Raw genomic sequence first — 14745 nt, forward strand, 5'->3', positions numbered from 1 at the left:
AAGTCCGTGGTACAAGGAAGGACTCCGTCTACTCTTCATAAGCTGAAGATTTGATTTTCTAAAGGGTGGTGCCAGACCGAGTGTGGATAATTTTGGGGAAAATGAATTGTACTGGGATCTGGAGGAGGAGGGGGAAGTGTTTCTGTGTAGTTTTCATTCTCCTTGTGATTTTCTTTTTTTTGTGTGTGTGTGTAGTTTAGTAATTGTGTGTAGTTTAGTTAATAAACTTTTCTTTATGTTTAAGCTGGAGCCTGCTTTGCTTATTCGTGCTCACATCTCACAGCAGATATTAGGTAGAAGGTATACTCATGGGGGCTCTGGCTTTGCCAGGCCTAAACCATAACACAGAGCAAAACCAAGAATAAGTGAACAACCTTTGGACGGGATCACAGTGTTCACTGATGGCTCAGGGAAGACACAAAAGTCAGTGATCACGTGGAGGAACTCAACGACAGGGGATTGGGAATGAGATGTAAACACGGTTCAGGGCTCTCCACAAATCATGGAGTTGGCAGCAGTTGTCCGAGCATTTCAGTTGTTCGAACAACCTCTCAATCTGGTCACAGATTCCGCATATGTTGTGGGTAAGGTCAAAAGATTGGAGGATTGCTCTTGAAAGAAGTCAGTAATGAGGTTTTATACTTGTTATGAACAAAAATTTGGTTATGAGAAAAAGTTTCACAAAGGCAGCCAGATAACTGGCCCTGCCCAAGTTCTGTGTGTTTTGTTATTGTAATCACGGGTCGTTGAGGCTAATCGCTCCTTTTGTATCAGCAGAGCCTTGCCCGAGGCTAAGTTGTACCTTTCTCATAGTGAAGACACCTGAGAAGGTGGGGGGGGTTATGCAAAGTGACTCCAAGACCAATGCAGCATGGTCCTCCACTGTACTGAGAAGACCCCAAAAAAACAACGAGCCAAATAAGAGTTGAGAGACTGGAGTGATGTCTGGATGTGAGGAGCAGAGCACTAGGCCTGCAGAGATGTGGGAAACCTTCATCGTTCCTCACCCTGTCCTCGAGATCCCCCGGGCCAGGTCTGGGAGGTCTGGGAGACCCGGACTGAGGTACCATCTGACAGGGATCAGGAGGCCCTGAAGGCTCCCAAGAGGATCTGATCCCCAGCTCTGCCCCTGGTGGACAGAGCTGTGCATATCCTCCTCCTCTGAGTCGCCTTGGGAGAGAGACGATGGACGCTGCAGACCCGTCGAGCCGCCCAATCCTAAGCTGATTACTTTTAATAAAGGCATTAAAAAGGAGAAGAAGTCTCTTGGCCCCTGTTTATTTCAGCTGGGGGCTCTCGTCCGGAATAGCCATGCCGCAAGAGGACTCAGGACTGGCCATCTTGGATCTTCAGAGGACAGCTGGCTACCAGGACCAAGAGGGACCGGCTCAGGACAGCGACGCAGAGGAGCACCAGAGCACCGGACTGGTGAGAAACTCGGTGGCGGGAGTGGGAGACATGCGCATGTGTGTGTGAGTGAGACGAGGGCCGGCAGCCGGACCTTCGAAGTGAGAGTGGACCCCTCAGTACTGCGGTTCCGGCTTTTTCGCGAGAAAACCGGCCAGGAACAGGGGGACGTGAGTGGAATTAGCGTGAGTGAAGTCGTCTCCCAAGGGGGAATAAAGGGACCCCCCACTCCGGGCGTGCAGAGTGAATTACTGTGTATGAATGGCACGCACCCCAAAGTCCTGACAAAGGGAGGTCAGGCACTTTTGTAAGTCTCAAGAAGGATTCGAGTAAGATTTGTCAGTCCCGAGAAGGATTCGGGTGTTTCACAAGCCCTGCAGGCAAAGTAAGTCCTGACAAAGGGAGTCAGGCACAAACCCCAGCGAAGGAGGCTGAGGTTTGCTTTTAAGTCCTGATACGGTGAAGCCTAAAAATTGGCGGGTTAGGCAAACTAAAAAATCAGGCAGTTGTTTTTCCTGACTGAGGGAGTCAGGCACGATCCGGATTTTTGGCCGAGGCTTCGTGTGTTCAAGTCCTGATAGATGTAAGACCTGACGCTGGGAAGTTGGGCAATCAAGAGATTGGGCAGTTGTTTCAGTATAAAGTCCTGAGCATCAGGCAGAAATTTGAAGTTCAGTGGAGGAGGCTGGAGCTCCTCAAAGAAGGTTTTTTTTGAAATTCCCGGTCAGTAGAGGCACCTTTGGGATTTTTTATTGAAACCTGAAAAATGGGATGTTGTAGTAGTAAAAAGACCGGCAAGAGGCTGAGGTATATACATCCCAATAGTCCCTTAGGAGAACTGTTAGTAAAATGGGATTCTATAGAGGCCACGGAGGGATTAGATAAAGTGAAAATGATCCATTATTGTATGGAAGTCTGGCCAGAATTAGAGGTGCAAGGAGGATGGCCTTGGTGTGGGACAAAGGATAAGTGGATGTGCCAACAATTAAATAATTATCTGACAGCTCGAGGAGATACTGATCCTGAGCAATTACTGTATGTATCTTGCTGGGTAAAGAGCGCTGTTGAGGATGAAGGGGTGCGAATTTGTAAGGTACAGAGGAAGAAAGAGGGAAATGAAGGAGGGGATGATAGGACTAGTAAAAGATGGGACCCCCTGGATTATTTGCCTCCTTCTGCCCCTCCACCTTATAATCCTCTTCTTCAAGCACCTCAAATGGCAGGTCCGGTTCCTCCCCCGGCTGCCATCTCATTACCACCTGCTCAAATTCCTCCTTCTACCTCTTCAGCTTCCACTATGATAAACTCAGTATCTCCTCCAGTTCCTTCTGCACCACCACAGGTGCCTACTCCACCTGCTGCATTCTCCACCCCTTCTCCAGCTCCGCTTAATATATACTCAGGCTCTTCTCCCCCTCCTGTTGCTGTCCCTTTACCTCCTCCGAGTTGGGACACAAATGCCTCCTCGCCCGATAAACAGCTATCAGCAAATACACCTGCTGATGGGCAGAAAGTTCAGGGTAACCCAGATATCCCTCAAAGTAGTTTGGCATCTGAAGATGGGCCATACTGTAGCACCAGATCCAAGACCTCCAAGGCAGAGAGACTCTTTCCCCTCAGAGAGGTTCCTATGGGAGGAGTCGTGGGAGGTGTTGGCTTTGTGAATGCTCCCCTAACTGCTTCTGAGGTGAGAGGATTCAAGAAAGAGTTGGGGCATTTAGTTGAGGACCCAGTGGGCATAGCCAACCAAGTGGATCAATTTCTAGGTCCAAATATCTACACTTGGGGGGAGATGAATTCCATCCTGAGTATATTATTTTCCCCAGAAGAGGTCCAGATGATAAGGGCGGCTGGCATAAAAATTTGGGAGAAAGATAACAGTCCAGGATCCCAGGTGCCATCAGGTGAACAGAAATTGCCACTAACAGAGCCCAACTGGAACCCTAATCAGGAGGAGGGGAGGAAGGCCATGAGGGAATATAGGTCTTTGATAATACGGGGGATCAAAGAGTCAGTTCCCAAAGGAACTAATACCCAATTGGCATTTGAGGGTACACAGGAGAAGGATGAAGCTCCTGCTGCCTGGCTTAACTGCCTAAGGCGGAACTTCCAGTTGTACTCTAGAATAGACCCAGACACCCCAGAAGGTCAAATGCTACTAAAAGTCCAATTTGTTACCAAATCTTGGCCTGATATACGGAGAAAACTGGAAAAGATGGAAGATTGGCAAGAGAAGGACATAATTGAGTTATTAAAGGAGGCATTGAAGGTGTATTTAAGGAGGGAGGAAGAAAACGTAAAGGCCAAGGCTAAGATCATGGTTGCAGTAGCTAGAGAAAGTGCAGGGGGGGTGGGTACACCATCAGGGGGAGGCAGAGGTAGGCCAGTACTGACCGGTGCACGAAGGGTTGAGAGACCTCAAGAAGTCCCTTTGAGAGGACGACAGTGTTATTACTGTGGGGAGGCAGGACACATCAGGAGGTTTTGTAAAAAGCTCAGTCTCGATGAGGCAATAGCCAAGGAACAGGACAATTTAGGAAGGATTCTTAAGGGGGAGGACTAGGGGTGTCAAGGGCTTTTTACTATAGGGGACCCGATGAAACATCTAGAAGAGCCCTTGGTAAACTTTGAAGTGGGACCCCTAAATGAGGAATTTGAATTTTTGGTTGATACAGGGGCAGATAAGTCCTGTCTCAACAAAATACCACAAGGTATGGAAATTGGGAGACAATTTTGTGAAGTATTGGGTGCAGAGGGGAGACCATTTAGAGCATCGGTGATTGAAGATGTGAAAATAATTGGAAACTCAAGGCAATGTAAAGCTAATTTTCTTTATCTGCCTAACTTAGAAAAAAGTTTGTTAGGAAGGGATCTGCAAGTCCATTTGGGGGTTGGGATTGTTCCAAGGGAAGGGAGGATGGTAGTACAAGTGATGAAGCTGTCTCAAGGAGATGTTGCAGAAATAAATCCTGAGGTATGGGCTGAGGGGGGAAAGAGAGGCTTATTAGACATTCCACCGATAACAATAAAAATGCAGGATGATACCTCACCCATACGGGTTAAACAGTATCCGATTTCCCTAGAAGGAAAGAAGGGGCTTGCTATAGTCATTGAGCAACTGTTGCAGGAGGGAATTTTAGAACCCTGCATGTCACCACATAATACCCCTATACTGGCAGTTAAAAAGGCTGAAGGGAAATATAGGCTGGTACAAGATTTGAGGGAAGTCAACAAAAGAACCATTGCCAGACATCCTGTTGTGCCCAACCCATATAGTCTCCTAAGCAGAATTCCAAGAGAACATGCTTGGTTCACTGTCATAGATTTGAAGGATGCTTTCTGGGCGTGTCCTCTGGCAACAGAATGTAGGGATTGGTTTGCCTTTGAATGGGAGGACCCGAGTACAAAAAGGAGACAACAGCTAAGGTGGACCCGATTACCACAGGGGTTCACTGAATCCCCCAATCTCTTTGGACAAGCTTTAGAGAGTTTGTTGGAACAATTTGTCCCTGAACAAGAAGTGCAGATCTTGCAGTATGTTGATGACCTGATGGTATCAGGAAAGGAAAAAGATCAGGTCAGACAAACTAGTATTAAACTTTTGAATTTTCTGGGGGAGAAAGGACCAAAAGTTTCCCAAGGGAAACTACAATTTGTGCAATCAGAAGTAACATACTTGGGGCACATAATAGGGGGGGTATAAGAAACTAAGCCCTGACAGAATTTCAGGTATTTTAGCTCTCCCGGCCCCAAAAACGAAAAGAGATGTGAGAAAACTCCTGGGTTTGTTTGGGTATTGTAAGTTATGGTTGGATCAATACACACAGAGTGTGAAATTTCTGTATAATAAACTAGTAGATCCAGAACCCCTAATTTGGACAGCTGAAGATGATCAACAATTGGAAAACTTAAAAAACAAATTGTCTTCTGCCCCGGTCCTAAGCTTACCAGACCTCAGGAAGGGCTTTGACCTGTTTGTGAGTGCAGAAGGAGGTATAGCCCATGGAGTATTAACTCAAGAGTGGGGAGGGTGCAGGAAACCCGTGGCATACATCTCCAAATTGTTAGATCCAGTGGCTAGAGGCTGGCCAGTTTGTATACAGGCAGTAGCAGCAACTGCAGTCCTGATAGAGGAGACTCAAAAATTGACCTTACAGGGAAAAATTAAAGCGCATACTCCTCATGATCTTAAGGCAGTACTGAGACAGAGAGCTCCGCAGTGGTTAACCGATGCTAGAATATTAAAATATGAGATAATACTAATGAATACAGAGGACTTAGAATTTATCACATCAAATGCCCTCAATCCAGCACAATTCCTAATGGGAGAGCCTGTAGAGAATTTAGAACATGATTGTCTAGAATTGGTTTATCTCCAAACAAAAGTAAGAGAAGATTTGGAAGATCAGCCTCTAGCAACTGGAAGAAGCTTATTCATAGATGGCTCTTCGAGGGTAGTAAATGGAAAAAGAGCTTCAGGTTATGCCATTATAGATGGAGAAACATTACAAATTGCAGAAAAAGGGAAACTATCCCCAAGCTGGTCAGCCCAAAGTTGTGAAATATATGCCCTGAAAAGGGGACTGGACTTACTGGAGGGGGACCGGGGAACCATTTATACGGACTCCCAATATGCATATGGGATAGTTCATACATTTGGGAAAATATGGGAGGAACGTGGGTATCTAAGTTCAAAGGGAAAGAGCTTAGCCCATGAGAACCTAGTCCGATCAGTACTAGAAGCCCTACAAAAACCTACAGAAATAGCAGTGGTCCATATAAAGGGGCACCAAAGAGGAGACAGTTTAGAAGTTAAAGGAAACCGACTGGCTGATCAGATAGCCAAAAAAGCAGCTCTAGAACCAGGGGATCCAGTAAAAATTTTGAAGACAAAAATGACACCTGAAAAAGGGGAGGAACCTATATTTAGTGAAGAAGAATTAGAAGCAATAAAAGATTTAAAGTTACATCAAGGAAACAAAGATGAATTGGCTGAAGTGTTTGCCCCTAGCGCTATTGCGCATCAGAACAAGACCTCGGGCTGACATAAGAATTTCACCTTATGAAATGATGTTTGGGATGCCATTCTTGTTAACACCTTATAGCACAGGAGACTATCTGGAAGGGGAAGAAGCTACCAGAAAGTATTTAGAAATAATTGGAAGAACTCTGGAGGGACTTAGAAAGAAAGGATACCTTCCTCAAACTTCCCCTCTCGACACAAAAGTTCACAACATTAGTCCAGGAGATTGGGTTTTGATAAAATCATAGACTACGAGAACATTAATGCCTAAATTTGAAGGCCCCTTCCAGGTGCTCCTGATCACAAATTCAGCTGTGCGGACCAAAGAAAAAGGTTGGACTCATATCACAAGAATAAAAGGGCCAGTCTCACCCCCAGGTACAGGACTGGATCCAACATCAGCTTCCCCCTCTGGCATTGGACCAGAGTCTACACCACTCTCACCCCCCGGCGCTGGATGAGATTCATCTGCTTCACAAGCTAAATCACCTGAGTACACTGTGGTAAAAGGACCAAAGGATTTAAAGTTGACTCTCAGAAGGAAGAGTCAAAAAGACTGAACTGTGTGGGAAAAAAATTGTTTGTTAAGAGTTCTAATATTGCTTAAAATGTTTTAAGACTGTTCTGTGTAAACTATGTTGGTAAAAAGTTTAAGACTGTAAATAAGTAATTCTGGTTAAGTTCCCCAATTTATTTCTAAAGACTCCAGGTTAATCCTCTACAGAACACTCCCCTGGGAGGGGAAACCAAAATTGGCAGGGAACAGATCAAGAGAGGTTTAACCAGAGAAGCGGGTAGAAGGGACTCTAAAGAGCTTGGAAGCTTCTCCTCAATAAAATTCCCCAAGAGGCAAGGCCGGGTGGGCAGGCTGTGTGAGATGACCCATACCGGACTCTTGGGAAGGGTAGTACTGATGGCTCTGATTGCTGGTGGTGCTCAGGGGAGCCCAGCTGAGCCGTGCAATGAATGCTACCAACCCCTCTGTGAGGAGGAAGAAGTGAGCTCCTTGTCGAGAGTCCACATCAGTTCTAACCCTGATTGTGTTAACCTCTCCCAATTGGTCTTTTATCAAAAAAATAAGAGAGTGTATTGGATAGTATACAATACTGCCACTTTTAGGCCGCCACTCCTAGGAGAGTGCCCTATAGGGGAAGCCTGGTTGTGCTTTGAATGGGATGCTGCTGAAACAAGCTCAGCAGATCTAGTAAAAAGCAAAGAAATGGTGAAAATGGTAAGAAAAATTGTTTGTTACAAGAATTTATATGAGTGTACTGGAAAAGAGATAAACCCCTTTTGGAACACATTTCAGGGGAGCCTTAAACCCCTAGATTTGATCTAGGGGATCTGGCAGCTGCACCGCTAGAGTGATAAAACCAATTTTCTTATTACCCAAAGAAACTGGATCAAGTTTGGGAGTTCCTATATATAATGATTTTGGAGAAATTAAACAGAACAGGCAAAGTGAAATAGAAATTGAGAAAATCCAAAATTGTAAAAGCCAAATTCGGATCCCAATATCTATGTTAAACAAAGTTATCCGGCTCCAGGCAGTATTAAAAATAAAGAATTCAATTATTAGGAACATTTCAAACAAAATAAAAAGGTTAGCATGTGTAAATAATGAAGATCAAACTCCTACACTTGATCCCAGTGGGTGGGAGAACCTAAAGATTTTCAAAAAGGATGTATGGGAGAAGGTAGTTTTTCTCAGTGTGTGTATACTTGGAGGATTGCTCTTTTTACTATGCTTGTTTATCTGTTTTAGTAAAATAGTACTGGCCGTGCAGACCAACCTGAAGAAACCAAGGAAAGTAACAAGGTTAAGTAACCATGATTACCAAAGCACACAAGGGATTTATAGTAGATTCAAAACAAAAAATTGGGAGTTGATGCAAGCTTAGAATTTAAGCTCAATCAAAGAAAAAGAGGGGGGACTGTTATGAACAAAAATTTGGTTAATATTTTTTTTATGAGAAAAAGTTTCAAAAAGGCAGCCAGATCACTGGCCCTGCCCAAGTTCTGTGTGTTTTGTTATTGTAATCACGGGTCGTTGAGGCTAATCGCTCCTTTTGTATCAGCAGAGCCTTGCCCGAGGCTAAGTTGTACCTTTCTCATAGTGAAGACACCTGAGAAGGTGGGGGGGGTTATGCAAAGTGACTCCAAGACCAATGCAGCATGGTCCTCCACTGTACTGAGAAGACCCCAAAAAAACAACGAGCCAAATAAGAGTTGAGAGACTGGAGTGATGTCTGGATGTGAGGAGCAGAGCACTAGGCCTGCAGAGATGTGGGAAACCTTCATCGTTCCTCACCCTGTCCTCGAGATCCCCCGGGCCAGGTCTGGGAGGTCTGGGAGACCCAGACCGAGGTACCATCTGACAGGGATCAGGAGGCCCTGAAGGCTCCCAAGAGGATCTGATCCCCAGCTCTGCCCCTGGTGGACAGAGCTGTGCATATCCTCCTCCTCTGAGTCGCCTTGGGAGAGAGACGACGGACGCTGCAGACCCGTCGAGCCGCCCAATCCTAAGCTGATTACTTTTAATAAAGGCATTAAAAAGGAGAAGAAGTCTCCTGGCCCTTTGTTTATTTCAATACTCATATCTGGTGAGCTTGAAAACATTGCTAGAGAGCAGGGAAAGAGAATATTTTATCACGCACATTAGAGCGCACACAACACTTCCGGGGTTTTTAGTGGAAGGAAATGCTCGGGCATACAGGTTGACACTGCCCATTTCGCAAACACTTCCGGACATTTTTGAGCAGGCAAGATTGAGTCACGTGTTCTTTCATTAGAATGCACAGGCGCTGATGGAATCCTTTCATCTCACAAAGAGTCAGACGAGGGAGATCATTAGTGCTTGTCCAGACTGTCAGCTTGTGCAGCTACCTTCTTCTACCGGAGCCATCAATCCGTGGGGGCTGCAAAGTCTTCAGTTGTGGCAAACTGATGTCACGAAGTATCCATCCTTTGGGAGGCTCAAAAATGTTCATGTTTCAGTAGATACATTCTCAGGTGCAGTCTTTGCCTCAGCACATGCAGGGGAAACAGCAGACCATGCTTGTCGACATTTTCTGCAAGCATTCGCATCATTAGGTGTGCCTCAGGAGATAAAAACAGACAATGGTCCAACGTATACAGGCAGGATGCTTGACAAATTCCTGAAAAGATGGGGTGTCAAACATACGTTTGGTATTCCACATTCGCCCACAGGTCAGGCAATCATTGAAAGAACACATCACACCCTGAAATCCCTTTTGGACAGACAAAGAAGGGGTGAGCCAGAGGTAACACCTCACATGAAATTAAATAAGGTGTTGTATGTGTTGAATTTCCTAAATAGTTCATCCTCAGAACCTAATCCGCCAATCGTGAGACATTTTTTAAACAGCACAGAGGCAAAGCTAAGGGAAAATCCTTTAATTTTGATCAGAAACCCAGAGACAGGACAAATAGAGGGCCCTTTCAAACTAATCACTTGATGCAAGGGTTTTGCTTGTGTTTCCACAGATCAAGGTCTGAAGTGGGTGTCAGCGCAACACGTGAAGCCATTTCAAACACAAGAACAGGAGAACGCTGATCCAAGAAACAAAGAGACGAGTACTCAGACAGAAGTTGAGATTCAGACTGCAAAAGACGACTCAGAAGAGAAATAAAAAGAACTAAAGACTTTGGGGATTTTTCCTTTGGGGTCTTGAGTGAAAACATAACAATGATTTCGCACGAAAGTGAAGTCATGAGCTTCGCAATGCTCATGAGCATCATTCTTTCATTCATTGCAATTAGCAATGGGGCAAATTTACCCATTGATCAACCAAAACAAAATGTATGGGAGGCTTTAACTCAAGCAGCGAATTTGGATAGTATTTGTCTGACACATTCGAGGCCAGGGAGACCATTTTCAGCATGCATGGTTGGATTGCCAGTGGACGAATGGCCAATTCCAGGGCACTCCGCAATTAACATCTCACAGGTCGTTAAAGATCCTGTGAAGGAGTGGTGTGCTTGGACACATCTTCTTCCTGTGGCTTCTACTGAACCTCAGGAATTGGAGATTTTTGGGTCCATGACAATGGAACTCTGCATGCAGTTTGAAATTCCAAATGTCACAAAGGCAAACAAAACTATTGATGTAACTCCCAATCATGAATTCTATAAAAATGCATCAGCTTGGTGTAAATACACAGAGAAAACTGCCAGAGGATCAATCCAAGTCCCAGTGCAATTGCCAGGGGGTTTGTTTCTAATTTGCGGGGACAGAATTTGGCACAGCATTCCTGCTAATGCCACAGGAGGTCCATGCAGCATTGGGAAAATTTCAATGTTGTTGCAAGATTTGAAATCGCTAAGAGAGAAAAAGCGCAAAGAGAAAAGCTCAATACAACATTATGCGGCAGATTGCAATGACGAAATATTTACTTGGGACAAGGCAGCGAGAGTTGCTACAGCAATCTTCTCACCTCAAGCAGCATCAGGGGTGGCCTTGACTCAAGTCGACCGCATGGGTTGTTGGTTAAGCAAACATGCACGGTCTGTGTCTGTCGCGTTGAATGACATGTTAAAAGACATCAGTGGTGTAAGACAGGCGACTCTTCAAAACAGATTGGCGATCAATTATCTATTGCTCGCTCATGGACATGGGTGTGGAGAATTTGAAGGAATGTGCTGCATGAATCTCTCAGACCATTCAAGATCAATTCATGAAAGTATTCAGAAAATAAAAGACAGCATAAATAAACTTGGCGAGATCACAGGATCTTGGATCGATGATCTGGTAGGATTTTTTGATATCTCTCCCATATGGAGAGGAATTTTAAAGACAGCATTATATGTCTTAATACTTCTCTTAGTCCTCATACTTGTTATCCCATGCATCTTTTCATGTCTAAGACGTGTCATGAGTCAGGTAGCAAAAGAAGTGTTTTTAGTGCAAACAGAAGGGGGAGATGTGGGATCTCAGCACATCATTCCTGATGTGCAGAGTCACCGAGACAACCCTTGGGGGCCTCGGAGGTCCTGGAACGTTGCCAGAAGTGTCTGGTGGTTGGACTTTGATCTTGCACAGGAGATGACACCTGTATGAGGATGGGAGGATCACACAGGGATAAATGGTGAAGAGATAGATTAATTATAGTGTGAAACACAGGTTTTGGAATCTCGGTACAGGGGGGTTCTAGGGAGACAAGATGGAGGAATTAGGGCATGTCCTGTCCTTCTTCTTCTTCTTCTTCTTGTCGTCCATCTTCTGTGGTGGTGGTGGCACTTTGAGATTGGTTCTTACTGAATGTGCACTTGTCAATAAGGGTGAAAGGTATTGGGGAGAAAAGGTAAATATCTTATACGTAGTTTTGGGTATAAAGATAAGTGACCGCCCCGAGGGCAGTCAGTGTGCTCATGGCTGACATGCTGTGCGGACCTCTGTTGGGCCGAGAGAAAATATTGTAGATAAGAATTAATAAACACTGAAGACCGAAAAACCTGAAGACTCCTTTCATCCTTTGGAGCGCGGGCTGCCCCAAGGCCATCCTGAGCCTTTCCAGGCCATTAAAAACAGCCGAGAACGGGACACTAGGTAAAGTTGCCCTTGGCTTGAGGATGCAGCAGACGGAGAGAGAGAGGAGAAGGAGAAGGCGCAGGCTGTTCCAAGAAGATGGCTTTATTTGGGGAGGTCTGTGAAGGGTCTCTGCTCTTCTTCTTCTAACTAATGGGGTACAGTATGCTTCTTTTATAGCCTTGGAAAGGATCCAAGCTTGACCAATGGTCAGGGGTTAGGTGTATACATAAATGACTAATAGCTAAGGGTTACAAAGGCATTGCCTTACATGGTTATAGAGATAGGGTATGAGTCGGGGGGTCAGGGAGACAGGAACTTATCTGCTGCTGTACCAGCATTCCTATTGTTCAAATTCTCCATGGTGCCTTTGCTAAACCTATGGGTTTTACTACAGGTGGGTAGAAGTAGAAATAAAAAGAATTTATCAATTTGGGTTATAAAAGAAGCATTAATTAAATTAGTGATATAAAAGTGGAGGGATTGTAATATATGGCAGGGATAATTCATGCTATTATTGAATGGGATAAAATATTGTGAAATCCAAAACATGTCTTTTGACCATCCTGGCCAGGAGCAGCTGTCTATTTAGATTGAACTAGTTCCGGCACACAAGTTAAGATAATGATCGACGCCTTAACGTAAGAATAGAAGCTTCCAGGATGATGATCACCGGTATCACCGAGCTGTCGGGAGCCACTCAAGAACAATTATCACCTTGCCAATTGCATCTATCAAGATAGTCAGTGGCGCCAAACTGATACATCTGAATACACAGCTCCTCTGAAGCCAATTGACACCCGATGGCAGACGTGGACTCAGCCTTTGTCCACCTCTGCACATGCCTGTGAAGAGACACAAAGGAAATCTGGTTGTCTTTGCCTCAGGCAGAATAATCTGTATAAAACCTCGCTGCAAGAAGCAGTGAGCGTGAACAGATGGGACTCTGACACTCGGGAGGTCAGATCCAAGTTCACCCAGTGCCGATCCCGGGCTCAACGCTGTCTCTTTGGTTGTGGTGATTTTGAAGACTGAACTTCGGTCTCGCAGACAAATTAAAAAATCTTTGCTAAACTTTTGATAGTTTTGGCTCACGATTTGATCATTTATAACATTAACTAACTGTTCTGAGTTAAGACTTAGATACAGAGCAAAGTATTTATCACTTTGAAATGCACCCCATTAACCAGACAACCTTGTGGGAAAGACATTCTGTGCTGTCCTTGTGAGCTAGCAAGGCCTCCTGAAGATAAGGAGAAGCCCCATATCTCTCCTGAAGGAACACCAAGGTTGTTACCATAGAGACCAGAGAAAGGAGAGAAACTTAAGAGATATGGACTCTGGCTGGCTCGCAGAATGACATGGCTCCCTGGTCGCCTGCTGGGAACTTTGTTTCTCTTTTGTGGCCAATGGGCACTGTATGTGTGTTAGATGGGCATAAATATGAGGAAGAACTGTAAAAGCAATGTTGCTGTAATAAATTTGTTTCTTGCACCCTTTTGATGGAGTCGTGTATTACTGTACTGTGTCGCACTCTATAATGACATCTGGTGGCCGTCCGCCGTGATTGCAACAGGACTGTAAAGGAGAAAAGAAAGTTGAAGTGTACCCTAAAAAAATATGAGTGAAGGCAGCAGGGATGCTGTGGAGATCTGGACCTAATTCAGACATCTGATTTGAGGTGAGTGATTGGGAAAAATCATGGGAAATAATTTATCAAAGGAGGAAATTATTGTTTTGTCCACGTGGAAAACTTTACTGAGAAGAAAAAATGTTCAAACTTCTGATTATGCTCTTCGTAGTTTTCTGATGTGGTGCAAATCACAGGACTTTGAAGCTGATGCCAACACTGCCTTCAGTGTCAGGGCATGGAAAAAGATTGGGAAGAGACTATGGGAAGTGATATCTAAGGGGGTTAAGACTGTTGTTGATTTGGCTGCTACTTAGGGGCTGTTGCATGAGGCAGTGAAGGAACGGAGAGTAGAACAAGATAGAGAGAAGGAACTGCAGGAGCAGGAATTAGAGCAAGAAACTGGAGTAGAGGAACAGGAGGAAGAAGAGGCTGAGCCTGTTGATGTATCTCCCCCTGAGGAGGTTGCTGCAGCTGCCGTGGAGCTTTCCCCAGGGTTTACTATCATAAGAATCAAATGGTAGTCTGGGACTGTTCCTCGGTACTTATCTCCTAAAGACTATTTTTAAACCTGTGTATATTTCGCCTGCTCAACAGTTAGCAGAATTGAGTGCTAGACCAAAATATCTCACGCCTGCACAGCAACTAGCAAAAATGAAGTCACAAAACAAGCGAAGTGAAAAACAGGCTGGGTCAGCTGCTCCCTCCCACCCTCCGCTCGGTCAGCTGCTCCCCCCTCCCTCTCCTTTGGGTCATCTGTCTCCTTTCTATGTTCCCTTGAACCAGCCACCCCCTCTCTGCCCCTCTCTGAGCCATCTGCCTCTGCTCCACCCTCAGTTGAGCCATCTGCCCCCCAACTCCCTCCTGAACTAGTAGAACAAATGCAATCTTTAACATTGTGTCCTGCCTTGTCTAGTGACAGCTCCGACAATGAACTGCCGCTTATAAGTACATGTAAAAAGACACAGGAATCTGTTTCTGTTAAACCTCGTAGCAGATCCAGGCCTGCTGTCTCCTGGACTTTGCCTCCCTTCCAGGTGGCTGTGACTTCTCAACATCTTTTGCAATTTTGGGAGCATGTAAGAATGAAAGCAGCTGAAGTAGGAGACTGGAATTTGTTAGAGAAAATAGGTCTAC

The sequence above is a fragment of the Melospiza melodia genome, assembly GCF_035770615.1.
Source record: "Melospiza melodia melodia isolate bMelMel2 chromosome 7 unlocalized genomic scaffold, bMelMel2.pri SUPER_7_unloc_1, whole genome shotgun sequence".
Lineage (NCBI taxonomy): Eukaryota > Metazoa > Chordata > Aves > Passeriformes > Passerellidae > Melospiza > Melospiza melodia.